Source organism: Schistocerca nitens, chromosome 5, assembly GCF_023898315.1.
Source record: "Schistocerca nitens isolate TAMUIC-IGC-003100 chromosome 5, iqSchNite1.1, whole genome shotgun sequence".
NCBI lineage: Eukaryota > Metazoa > Arthropoda > Insecta > Orthoptera > Acrididae > Schistocerca > Schistocerca nitens.
The window spans coordinates 229,441,030-229,454,858 of NC_064618.1; positions in this window are offsets into that span (position 1 = coordinate 229,441,030).

Genomic DNA, 13,829 nt, shown 5'->3' on the forward strand with positions numbered 1-13,829 from the left:
GATTTTCCCTTCAGGTGAAGAAGTGACTCAGACGCCGGAAAGCAGAAACAAGAGTGATGAACAACTGGAAGTTGAGTGTCGAAATAGTGCTTCGAGTTTTAGTCGGTCTCTTGATCTAGCTGCCTCTCCTGTAAGGTCACCAGCTACGCCATTTTCAGAGGTGCCTATTTCAAAGGCTAACAACCAGATGACGGTAACTGCGCTGGTCAGAAGAAAACTAAATTCTCCTCAAAAGAAGAGAATAGACCTCGCTTTAGCAAAAGTGGTCTACATGGATTCACAGCGGTACAGTTTGGTTGAGAACACTGGATTTGTGGAGTACACTCAAGCTCTGAATCCCCACTATGAACTCCCGTCAAAATATGTCTGAAATCATTCGCTGATAAATTCTCTGTATGCGCCTTGACAGCATAAAGTATGAGAATACATTCATCTTGCTCCTTATGTCTGTCTTAACTACTGACTGTTGGACATCATGTAACACAGAAAGTTTCATGGCTGTCACAGCCTATTTTATTTTGCCAAACACTATGACCATGCAGAGTCTTTGTTAAAGTGTTCTTCGTGTTCAGGGAGACGTACTGCGGAAAATCTGTGTTCAGCTTAAGCGCATCGCAAACGAACGGAACGTCGACGAGAAAGTTTAACTGTTGGGTTCGACAATGCTCCGAATATTGTCCGCGCAATCGAACGAAGCAAATTTATTAAATTTGGCTGTTTCGCTCATGCGTTGAACTCGGTAGTGCAATTTACGATGAAGCAGGGTGAGTTACAAGTTGTTCTGGAGAAAGTGAGGGAAACGGTGGAGACTCCTTCGAAAGAAGCACGATAGCAATGGCAGCCCTAAGAAACTATTTACAGGCGAACGATCTCCCAATTGAAAAATTCATCCACGATATATCACTTAGGTAGAACTCGACGTTTCACATGATCGCTTCCATAAACTCTCAAGTGATGCGAAAAATAGGCCTACGGCTGCTGTACTAAACGCTAACGGCTGCTGTACTAAACGCTAACGTTCCCGCCACTGCAGTGGAAGAATGGCTCATTATTCGTGACATGTGTGCGTGCAGCTTTTAAGTCATTCGAAATACTGAAACGCGAAATAAGTGCAGACAAATATGTATCGGTGTCGAAGGTGATTGTTTTAAGCAGGAGATTACTCTCTTCCTGCCATAAAATGATCGATTCATAGAAGTTTCATAGCATCATGGTGCAAGTTTTACATTCGCTAGTGGTCGGTTTAACCATATACGTTGAGACATTGAGAAGACCAAGACATTTGTAGCCTGTACATCCTTAGATCCTAGATTCAAGAGAGAAAGCATGTTTTACGTTCTTCTTGATGCCGGAAAAATCAATGCAGATGTCGTTACCGATGTAGCAGACCTAAATTTAAGATCCCATCCGGAAGAAAGTTCACGGGGAACTGGAAGCCCCGTTGCTACAGACACAGTTGCTAAAAAGATGAACTAGAATTTTCACCAAGGGCTACCTACAACGAGGATTTAGCTGGATGTCTGCACCCACAAATTTCAGCAACTATCTCTCAAGCTATTGCACAAGTAAACAGATAAGCAAACTACATATATTTTTATTTGCTGCTTTTATTTCAATCTCTCTAAAATATTCGGAGTGCCATTCTATTAAAACACTAATTCGTTATTGAACATTCAAATCAGAGAAATGGTGTTTATTTGTATCTTTTTATTACAGGTACCTGGAAGACGCCTTAATAGCTAGGCTGGCACATCCGTTAAAACGGTGGTTATGAAGAAAGCTTCAGTGACCCAGCCTTTACTACTTAGCTGTCCAGAAGTTGTGTGTTGTAGCAAAATCGGTGCCTGCCGAGCGTGTGTTTCCGAAAGCTGCTCAAAACTTGACTAAAAGACGAAACAGCCTGTCAGGGAATACAGTGAGAAGAGAAAAAACTGAATGGAAAACTTATTTGAGGATTATTTTGAAATATTGTGCATGTAAATATTAATATAAATTACGGTATGTCTATATGTAGTTCCTGTTTTTGTCAGTGCATGAAGAATAGAGGTTTTTACACGTGTACAATGGATAAGTATAGGCATCGTGGCACTGACAGTGCCGTGGCATCGGAATTTTGGCACGGTAACACATTTGGCACTAGCAGTGGGCACACCAGTGCTACCTGAGGCACAGTAATTTGCATCACTAATTTAAAGTACCAGTCTAGGAATGTCAATGTTGTACTTTCAAACCTACCTAGTGCTAGTCATGGTTCCACGTCAGTGTCGAAATCAGTTTCGAAGAAGTCTTCTCCTATTCAGCGGCAATTTTTTTTTTTTTTGTCACTTTAAAGTTCGCCAATCGCAACGCGTGCATGCAGTTCTATATGGAAGCTTCAGTGATAATTTTGGACACGCGTACGAACTGCTAGAAACACCTAAACTGTACAAGTCACAGACAACCCTTTACGGCTTACAACGGTCGTGATATGGCAGTTCTTTATGTTTGTAGCCTGCCTTGAATTTTCTAAATATAACAAAGATTCATTTAATGTTTTGTTCCAAGGACAGTCAAACCATTTTTGGTATTGATGCATTCGATCTTTCTGGGCTGCAAATTCACGACAATGTACTTTCTGTAAATTCTTTTCTGCATCGGGATACTGTTTCAAAAGTATGTGCAGACTGTAGTGAACTTTTTCAGGACGGCCTAAGCAAAGCAACCAATCATATACAATGAAATAATATGCGCAATCGCGGTTTTACCGGGCACCCGTCCCTCAAGCAATTGGAAATCAAGTGACAACATTTGTTGAACCGGTAGGAAAAGGCGTAATCGCTGCAGTAGCAGCTAGTCGGTGGACATTTCCTCTTCAGAATTGAGACTGCGTGCTGGTTCTAAGTCAACAGTGAATCCTCGACCACTGATTGATTCATTTCAGTTACCACAGCCTGATGATTTGATGGATAATCTATATGATTAATGGAAAATCTCATATAAAGATGTGAAACAAATACTAACAAAGAGATAGAGGGGCTGGCCAGTACTTACCTCAGCTCAGTACAGCCGATAGATACACAAAACAGAACAGAAAATTTACATTCCTAGCTTTCGGAACTTTGTTCCTTCATCAGGGAGGAGAGAGGGGAAAAAACGGGTAAATGGATTCAGTTACTCACAACCCAGGTTATGAAACAACAGGGAAAGGTAAACAGGTAGGGTAGCAAGGATGGAGGCATGGTTGTCAGAGGGAAGCCAAAGATATTCTACTGTTAAGTACTGTGCCAGCTTCAAACCAAAGAGGATGCAAACAAGAGTAAAGAGGTATATAGTATAAAGATAAACACAACTATGTAGGATGAAAAGATGCGTGAATGGCTAAAGAGAGGAGAAAAAGGAGAAGACTGAAGAGTAAATGGGAGTGAGGTTGGTTAACGTAGGTTCAGCCCAGGGGGATGACGACGCCATGAAAGGATGTGTTGGAGTGCAAGTTACCATTCCACGGTTCCGAGCGACTGGTGTTGGGTGGGAGAAGCCAAATGGCACGTACGTTGTAGCAGGTCCCTAGGTCCCTAGAATTATGCTGGACGGCATGCTCTGCTACTGGGTATTGAACATCTCCTAGGCGGACAGTTTGTCTGTGCCCGTTCATGCGCTCAGTCAGTTTAGTTGTCGTCACACCGATGTAAAAGGCTGATGGGTAAGCTGTCCACATATCTACAATAAACTTACCGGATGCCTGTTTGCAGGTTCATTGGACGAGCAGTATCAGAATTTTTTTGTGACCAACATCCACGTGTGGCTATTGAAGTTATGCTTGCAATCCGGTAGCGCTGCAGTGCCTCCTATTTTTCAGCGCTATCTTGAACAGCTGAGTGCTACAGTGCCTTCATGCATGAATTATTTGGATGCTATTGTGGTTTTGGGTCGTACTCCTGAGGAACATCTTTCTAATCTCAGATGTTTATTTCAGGTTCTCTATTCTGCCGTTCTGACGTGCAACACAGACAAGTTCCCTTTCTTTCCAACTAAAGTTTAGTGTTTTGGTAATATCATCCTCACTCAGACAATCTACCCTTCGCAGTCTCATTTAACTGCAATTAGTGACCTCCCAACATAAGTGAACTTAATGCTGAATTAGGCAAACTCCCTCTCTACATTTGTTTCATTTCGAATGCACCGCAAGTTGCGGCTCTATTACACGGATTATGTAGGACAAATGTTTCTTTTGAATGGTCTTGGAAGTGTCACACTTCGTTTGAAGGAAGCTTTGTTGAATGACAACTATTTAATACATTTTACCCCGCTAAGTCAGTCGTGCTATCTGCCAACTTTTCCTCATATGGGAATGACACAATGCTTCCGCACAAAGTTGGATCTGTGAACAGACCGACTGCTTTTGCATCCAAGCTCTTGACCACGGGTCAGTGCAGTTATTCTCAGAGAATGGAGCTCTTACCATTTTATATGGTGTGACAAAATTCCACCATTATCTTTATGGAAGGAAGTTTTACTTACAAGTCACAGGTCACAAGTGACTGATGATGTTCAGCCCTTCCAAACCAATCCCATCATGCACAATGGAGAAACTGCAACGTGTTCTTTAATACTGTCAAATTGCCAGTATGAAATCATGTTAAGACTGACAGCCAACCATTCCAAAGCAGACACCCTCTCTCATTTGGCAGCTGGTGACAATGCGTCGTTCAACACATTTGAAGACTCTTGCTTCATATTGATGTGCAGGACCATGAAACACTATCGATTCCCAATCTATTACTACTGGATTGCTCATGCACTGGCTGCAAAACCCAATATATAAGTTCTGCTGTAGTAAATCTCCACCATTTGGTCACATCCTGTCGAAGCTTTTCACAATCCAGTGGTTCACCAATACACTGGGTTTGGAATGGCTTGTTAGTACAATAGGGTGTCATTATGCTTCACTCAGATAGAGATCAATTGCATGTGATTGTTCCACAGTCTCTACAACAGGAAGTCTTTTGTCTTTTGCATGGACAGTTGACCTCTCATTGTCAGGCATGTGCAGAGCACCAGACTGCTTCACACCACAAGTTCTTTGATTGGTCCAAGCCCAGCACTCCTTAGCAGATACTACACGTATATTTTGTGGGTCTATTTTGGAACACCCTTTGCCCAGTTGCCGTGGACACTTATAGCAAATTTCCGTCTGTATATACACCATCAAATTTCTCACATCAGTTTTCTGTATTGAAGGTCTCCCAGAAGTGATAGTCTTGGACAAAGGAAGACAGTTTAACTTGGCACACTTCAAGCAATTTTGTAATGCCAATGACATTCAACATGTGATAAGTGCATCATTCCACCAACTATCTAACAAACAATGAAACAGAATGTTTTGTGAGAACATTTAAGCACCAAATGGACAAGTGCCTTCCACACATGTGAGCAAGCTCTAATGACTCTTCTGTCCTCATACCACTCCCAGCAAGTCCCCTGGGGAACTTGTGCATGATACTGAAATAACACTGCTGCATTGACTGCAGCAAAATATATGTCTCTTTCAGATTCTTTGGCAGAAATAGACACTGGGAAGGAAGCCTTGGGCCAGTCTATCTTGTACAGGGCCACTGACATCACTGCAAAGTCAGCTGCCCCTACTGCAGAGATCTAGTCTTCTCTGTCCCGCTGCTTTTCTCCATGCCTCTGAGGACCCACCAGCCATTTCAAGAAGATACCCCATCTCTAGGCATGGGTGTGCACCCTATGACCAATTTCTCTGCTGGTGTTCCCCCCTGTGGGGGGGGGGGGGGGGGGGAGGTGGTGTCCATCACAGACACTACACTGGCATGTCTATTCATCATTCACAGGTTAGTAACAGGCATTACTAGTGTCACCACTAGGGGCAGCCCCACAGCAAACAGCAACTGCCAGCCAACAGAGTTAGCTTTGAGATAGGACACTCTGGAATATTCACTTCGGATCTGACTGCATTGTATTCAGCAACTCAAAGTCAGTTAAATGCATTTTACCTAACTGTTGTGTTTCTCTTTTCTGTTTTTTGGTTTCAGAACTATGGATCGCTACAGGGCACAACAGATAATATGACCCAAAACAAGGAGAAATGTCTAGTAAACATGGGCTCTAAAAGCATATGTTAAGAGCTATGACAACTTTTTTCCATCTTCAGTACTGTGAGACACATTTCTACTGCAAGCTCTTTGCTTTCTAAATTTTTGGAGGAAGTAGTGTGGATAAAAAAAATGCACACTAAACATGGGTTCTAAAGTGCACACCTTAAGAGCTAAGGGCACTTGTTAAGCAGATGAGACGTGTTTCACAGTAGCGAAGGTGAACAAATGTTCGTAGCTCTTAAGGTATACACTTTGGAGCAGATGTTCATCAGACATTATTTCCTTGTTTTGGTCAATACTGCCTTCTCTGGAAGTTGCCTACCCTACAAACTTAGTTGCAATAGTAATGGTACATGTAGTCCGCTGTCAGAAGTATGAGAACAATATCTGCTTATAGCTTTTGACTCTGTCATTTCTATACCAGAGTCCCTTACCTCAAATTGATATATTTAGTTTTCTCCGTTCTCCCAGAAAGTTTGTAACATCGTTGTGAGATTGCCCTGTATAATCCATATAGCAGTTTAGTGGAAGAAGTGCTGACACTGCCAAATTGCTATGAACCAGCCTTCCTGAAGAATAGCTCATTGATCTCTAGCATATTTACTACTAACAAAGAGTGTAATAAAATGTGCAGCAACATAAGAACATCTACCACATAGTGTGAAGCAGTGCTGGCAGTTACTGAGGAATAAAAGAGCACTGGCAATAGTCGAGTTCTATAAACTATGGTGAAGTCAGAAAACCAAAGTTCTTTGATAATCACAAATAGGTTGATTGGTTTGGGGGATTAAAGGGACCAGACTGCTACGGTCATCGGTCCCTTTTTCCAAATACAAAGAACACCCACAGAGAATAAAAACGAGGAACAGAATAGATCACAGACGATACAGAACAAGAGAAACTGAGACAAAGACAAGACAAAACGAACTAAAACCACACAGAGTGTGACGGTGGTTGGCCGACCATAGAAATAAAAAAGGAAAAGCCAACCACTTAGAAACACATTAAAAAATCAGTTTAAAATCATAGGCCAATGGCCAGAATCAACACAAAACAATAAAATAAAACAGAAACACTCAGATTAAATGATAAAATCCCCCTGCCCGAATAAAACGTAAAACTAAGTCAGCCATAGCAGAGTCGTCTGTTAAAAGGGCAGGGAGCGTATCAGGCAGCGCAAATGTCTGCCTGACCACAGCTAAAAGGGGGCAGGCCATCAAAATGTGGGCCACTGTCAAAGCCGCCCCACAGCGACATAGAGGAGGGTCCTCCCGGCGCAGTAAATAACTGTGTGTCAGCCGGGAGTGGCCAATGCGGAGCCGGCAAAGAACTACGGAGTCCCTGCGAGTGGCTCGCAGGGATGACCGCCACACAGCCGTCGTCTCCTTGACAGCACGGAGTTTATTGCGCGTTGTCAGTTCGCGCCATTCATCGTCCCATAGCGCCAAAATTTTGCGGCAGAAGACTGCCCGCAAATCAATCTCTGGGAGGCCAACGTCCAGAGATGGCTTACTGGTGGCCTCTTTCGCCAGGCGGTCAACAAGTTCATTACCCGGGATACCGACATGACCGGGGGTCCACACAAAGACCACAGAGCGGCCGCAACGGGCAAGAGTATGCAGAGACTCTTGGATAGCCATCACCAGACGAGAACGAGGGAAACACTGGTCGAGAGCTCGTAAACTGCTCAGGGAATCGCTACAGATAACGAAGGACTCACCTGAGCAGGAGCGGATATACTCTAGGGCATGAAAGATGGCGACCAGCTCAGCAGTGTAAACGCTGCAGCCATCCTGCAAGGAACGTTGTTCGGAACGGTCCCCTAGAGTGAGCGCATACCCGACACGACCAGCAACCATCGAACCGTCAGTGTAAACAATGCCAGAGCCCTGATACGTGGCCAGGATGGAATAAAAGCGGCGGCGGAAGGCCTCTGGAGGGACTGAGTCCTTCGGGCCCTGTGCCAAGTCAAGCCGAAGGCAAGGGCGAGGAACACACCATGGGGGTGTATGCAAAGTGGCCCGGAAAGGAGGTGGAACAGTGAAAACCTGAAGCCCAGAGAGAAGTTCTTTGACGCGGACCGCGATTGTACAACCAGACCGGGGCCGACGTTCTGGCAGATGGACGACCGATCGCGGGAACAGGAGACGATAGTTTGGATGCACGGGCAAGCTTAGAACATGGGCAGCATAAGCGGCCAGCAAACGTTGGCGTCGTAACCGCAGTGGAGGGACACCTGCCTCCACTAGTGCGCTGTCCACAGGGCTGGTGCGGAAAGCACCAGTGGCAAGGCATATCCCGCTGTGGAGAATTGGGTCCAGCACCCGTAACGCAGATGGGGATGCTGAGCCATAAGCCAGGCTCCCATAATCCAGATGGGACCGGATTAACGCCTGGTAGAGCCGCAACAGGGTAGATCGGTCGGCGCCCCAGTGGGTGTGGCTCAAGCATCTCAGAGCGTTTAGATGCCGCCAACACGTCTGTTTAAGCTGCCGGATATGAGGCAGCCAAGTCAACCGGGCATTGAAAACCACCCCCAAAAACCTGTGGGTCTCCACCACAGCAAGAAGTTCATTGCCAAGAGAAAGCCGCGGCTCAGGATGGACCGTTCGGCGCCGGCAGAAATGCATAACGCGGGTCTTGGCAGCCGAAAACTGAAAACCATGCGCTGCGGCGACTGCGCCTTGCGGATTGCGCCCTGTAGCTGACGTTCAGCAGCTGCAATGCCAATAGAGCTGTAGTAAAGGCAGAAGTCGTCAGCATACAGGGAAGCGGAGACAGAATTTACCACGGCCGCAGCGAGGCCGTTAATGGCTATTAAAAACAGGCAGACACTTAAAACAAAACCCTGTGGCACGCCGTTCTCCTGGACGTGGGAGGAACTATATGAGGCTGCGACTTGCACGCGGAAGGTACGATACGACAGGAAATTGCGGATAAAGATCGGCAGAGGGCCCCGTAGACCCCATCCATGAAGCGTAGAAAGGATGTGATGACGCCATGTCATATCATACGCCTTCCGCATGTCGAAAAAGACAGCGACCAGGTGCTGACAGCGGGCAAAGGCAGTACGGATGGTCGATTCCAGGCTCACCAGATTGTCGGCGGCGGAGCGGCCTTTACGGAACCCACCCTGAGACGGAGCCAGAAGGCCCCGAGACTGCAGTACCCAATGCAAGCGCCGGCTCACTATCCGTTCGAGAAGTTTGCAAAGAACGTTGGTGAGGCTAATGGGGAGGTAGCTGTCCACCTCCAAAGGGCTCTTGCCCGGTTTCAAAACTGGGATGACAATGCCCTCCCGCCATTGCGACGGAAACTCACCCTCGACCCAGAGACGGTTGTACAGGTTGAGGAGGCGTCGCTTGCAGTCCACTGAAAGATGTTTCAGCATCTGACAGTGGATGCTATCTGGCCCGGGAGCGGTATCAGGGCAAGCGGCAAGGGCACTGTGAAATTCCCACTCACTGAATGGAGCGTTGTAGGATTCAGAAGTGTGGGTGCGAAAAGAAAGGCTCCGACGTTCCATCCGCTCTTTAATGGAGCGGAAGGCCTGGGGGTAATTCGCAGAAGCGGAACTCATAGCAAAATGCTCTGCTAAGTGGTTTGCAATGACGTCAGAGTCAGTACAAACTGCTCCATTCAGTGAGAGCGCAGGGACGCTGACAGGTGTCCGACAGCCGTAGACGCGTCGAATCTTAGCCCAGACCTGCGATGGAGTGACATGGTGGCCAATGGTGGACACATACCGCTCCCAGCACTCCTGCTTGCTTTGGCGGATAAGGCGGCGGGCCCGCGCACGCAGCCGTTTGAAGGTGATCAGGTGTTCAATGCAGGGATGTCGCTTGTGATGCTGTAGCGCCCGCCGGCGATCTGTAATCGCTGCAGTGATCTCAGGCGACCACCAAGGCACAGTCAGCCGCCGAGGGGACCCAGAGGAGCGGGGAATGGCAGATTCGGCGGCAGTAACGATGCCGGTGGTGACCGATTGAACCACCGCATCAATGTCATCATTAGAGAGAGGCTCAAGAGCGGCAGTGGAGGAGAACAAGTCCCAGTCAGCCTTATTCATAGCCCATCTGCTATGGCGCCCAGAAGAGTGACGCTGTTGTAGTGACAGAAAGATCGGAAAGTGGTCACTACCACACAGGTCGTCATGCACACTCCATTGGACAGACGGTAAGAGGCTAGGGCTACAGATGGAAAGGTCAATGGCGGAGTAGGTGCCATGCGCCACACTGAAGTGTGTGTAGGCACCATCATTTAACAGCGAGAGATCGAGCTGCGACAATAAATGCTCAACGATGGCGCCTCGACCCATTGCCACTGACCCACCCCACAGAGGGTTATGGGCGTTGAAGTCGCCCAATAGCAAGAAAGGAGGCGGCAATTGGGCTACCAGTGCAGCCAGGACATGCTGCGAGACATCACCATCCGGTGGAAGGTAAAGACTGCAGACGGTAACAGCCTGTGGCGTCCACACCCGTACAGCGACAGCCTCTAAAGGTGTCTGGAGAGGGACAGACTCGCTGTGCAGAGTGTGAAGGACATATATGCAGACGCCACCAGACACCCTTTCATAAGCTGCTCGGTTCTTATAATAACCCCGATAGCCACGGAGGGCGGGGGTTCGCATTGCTGGAAACCAAGTTTCCTGGAGAGCAATGCAGAAGAAAGGGTGAAGGCTGATAAGTTGGCGGAGCTCAGCTAGATGGTGGAAGAAACCGCTGCAGTTCCACTGGAGGATGGTATTGTCCATGGCTGAGAAAGGCGTGACGGGACTGGGAAGGCAGATTATGCCGCTGGGTCACCTGCCGCATCCGATGGAGCACCCGTGCAAGTGCTATCCATTGCGTCTGAGGGATCGGCGAGATCGAGGTCCTCAGTAGACGCAAGGATCTCCACCTCATCCTCAGATGCAGAGCTTTTAGGTAGCGGTGGAGTAGGTGCCACCGCAGGTGTCTTGGACTTACGGGTCTTCAAAGTCGTTTTCTCTCACTGTTCCTTTGGTTGCCGTTGGTGAGAGGGCTTATTGGAGTCAGTCTCTGGGACCGAAGAGTATCGCGAAGCCCGTCGACCAGCGACCTGTGGCTTCTTCAGCCACTGGCTGGTGTCTGCTGTGCCGCTGGTAGGAACCTGGGAAGGGAGTGACACAAGGGATCCCTTCCGAGCGAGAGAAGTCTAAGAAGACTTACGCTTCTCCGGCTTAGAAGTGGGGACTGGTGTCCCCGATGGTTTAGTGGGTGCTGCTCCCGAGGTAGATGGTGTGGGAGCAACAGCGAGAGAAGGGGCCCCCATTGTCAAGGGGGCAGGTGAGGTCCTCTGACTCTGAGAGCTGACTGTATATCTTGCAGCTGAAGGAGCTGGAGCAGGAGTGACAGTGGAGGCATAAGATGACATCATGCACACGGGATGTAGCCGTTCAAATTTCCGCTTAGCCTCAGTGTAAGTCAGTCGGTCCAGGGTCTTATATTCTATGATTTTGCGTTCTTTCTGTAAGACACTGCAGTCCGGCGAGCAAGGGGAATGAGGCTCTCCACAGTTGACACAGTCGGGAGGCGGAGCACATGGAGTATCGGGATGAGATGGGCGTCCACAATCTCGACATGTGAGGCTAGAAGTGCAGCGAGAGGACATGTGACCGAACTTCCAGCACTTAAAGCACCACATCGGGGGGGGGATATAGGGTTTGACGTCACACAGGTAGACCATGACCTTGACCTTCTCTGGTAAGATATCACCTTCGAAGGCCAAGATGAAGGCACCGGTAGCTACCTGATTGTCCCTCGGACCCCGATGAACACGCCGGACGAAATGTACACCTCGTCGCTCTAAGTTGGCGCGCAGCTCGTTATCGGACTGTAAAAGGAGATCGCGGTGAAAAATAATTCCCTGGACCATATTTAAGCTTTTATGGGGGGTGATAGTAACAAAAACATCCCCCAACTTCGTACAAGCGAGCAAGGCTCGTGACTGGGCAGAGGATGCCGTTTTTATTAAGACTGACCCTGACCGCATCTTGGACAAGCCCTCCACCTCCCCGAACTTGTCCTCTAAATGTTCAACAAAGAACTGAGGCTTCACAGACACAAACGATTCCCCGTCAGCTCTGGTACAGACGAGATACCGGGGCGAATACCTGTCGCTCTCATTCATAGCCTTTCGTTCCTCCCATGGTGTGGCGAGGGAGGGGAACGATTTGGGGTCATAAACGTTACCTTTAAAATGGGCCCTCGAACGCTTAGAGACTGCTGGTGGCTGGCCACCAGCAAGAGAAGATGTGCCACGCTTCACTGCGTGTCATCCACCCTGATGCCACCTACTCCGACCAAGGGCCCTCCCCACGGGCGCCACCCAGCCACAGCAAAGGCCACCTGGCAGGATGGCCATTGCCGGGAGTCCCGATGCCCCAGGGAGATGGGCATCTACTCCTTGGCATACGTGGGGAGTTAACGGCGCAGGCATCAGTAGAGCGATCCCTGTGTTGTCAGGGGGCTACAACCAAGAGGGTGCATGGCGGCCCCACCACAACGGACTGGCTACCGTGCTGGATGTTAGGTGACATGTGGTCCATGGTCGCCGTCAGTGCAGAAAGTGGCCCTGCACATCGCTTCGCAGAAAGTGCAAGCAGGAGCGTATCCATGCCCATGAGATGTAGAGCGGGCAGGACTGCAACACAACGACGAAAAAGCTGGCGAAAGTTCTCAACGCAAGATGGACACAATGCACCAAGTAAGGCGCCCTTCCTCAATTGGCTCGCTCTTCGGAAAAATTTTGAGATATGGAGGTCAAACCCGACAGGGGACCATCACATAAGGCCGAAACGTTGGAGACTCCTTTTAGTCGCCTCTTACGACAGGCAGGAATACCACGGGCCGATTCTTACCCCCGAACCCGCAGGAGGGTAATCACAAATAGGAGGACTATGAAAATCTCCAAACAATACATTTTTGGAGAATTGTGTGGGCAGATCACAGAAAAAAAATTTAGTGAACAAGATATGCCACATGCTAATTTTTTATGCTATATCTACATAATAGTTATCAATACTGAGACACTGGCTTTTGTGTAATTTACATGCCTTCTCTCCTGAACTATCTTTTATGAGTGCAATATTTCAGAAAGTTAATAAACTTTCAAAAACCAGAATCATTTATGTTTAATCTGATGAAAGTTCCAGAGAAAAATAGTAGATGTTGGTGACAAACTTTATTTGCTAAAATGATACTGAATTCCCATCTTTATATAGTCGAAACATGCAGTCTTTGTTCAATTGTGGCCATCAACAGAATGCCAACTGCAATTTCTATCCAGAGCTACAAGAAGAAATGTATATAGCTTGTTTAAGGCCTTCAGAAGCTGATGCAGATGGGCACTTCCTGACTACCAGTGTTTTTACTGAGTATGTGAAACTATTATCAAGACTCTCTTACACCAAGCTATAGCCATCACCATTCTGCCCCTGTGACATCCACTGATGAACAATGGTACATATTTCAGATGCCTTCCAATATTACATATAATAAAACAATTGCAGATAGCACAAGCTATATTGCGGGGAGGGGGCAATGTTGGATAGAGGCACATATCTCCTGTGCTGCAATCCAAAAGCCAAATGAATGGTGTATAGTGATGGGTATATGTACAGTAACACTATTATTTGACCCCCTCAAATGCCACATGTAAGGTATGGGCTGATATCTTCAGCTTAGTATGACAGATTTTCACTAATTTTAC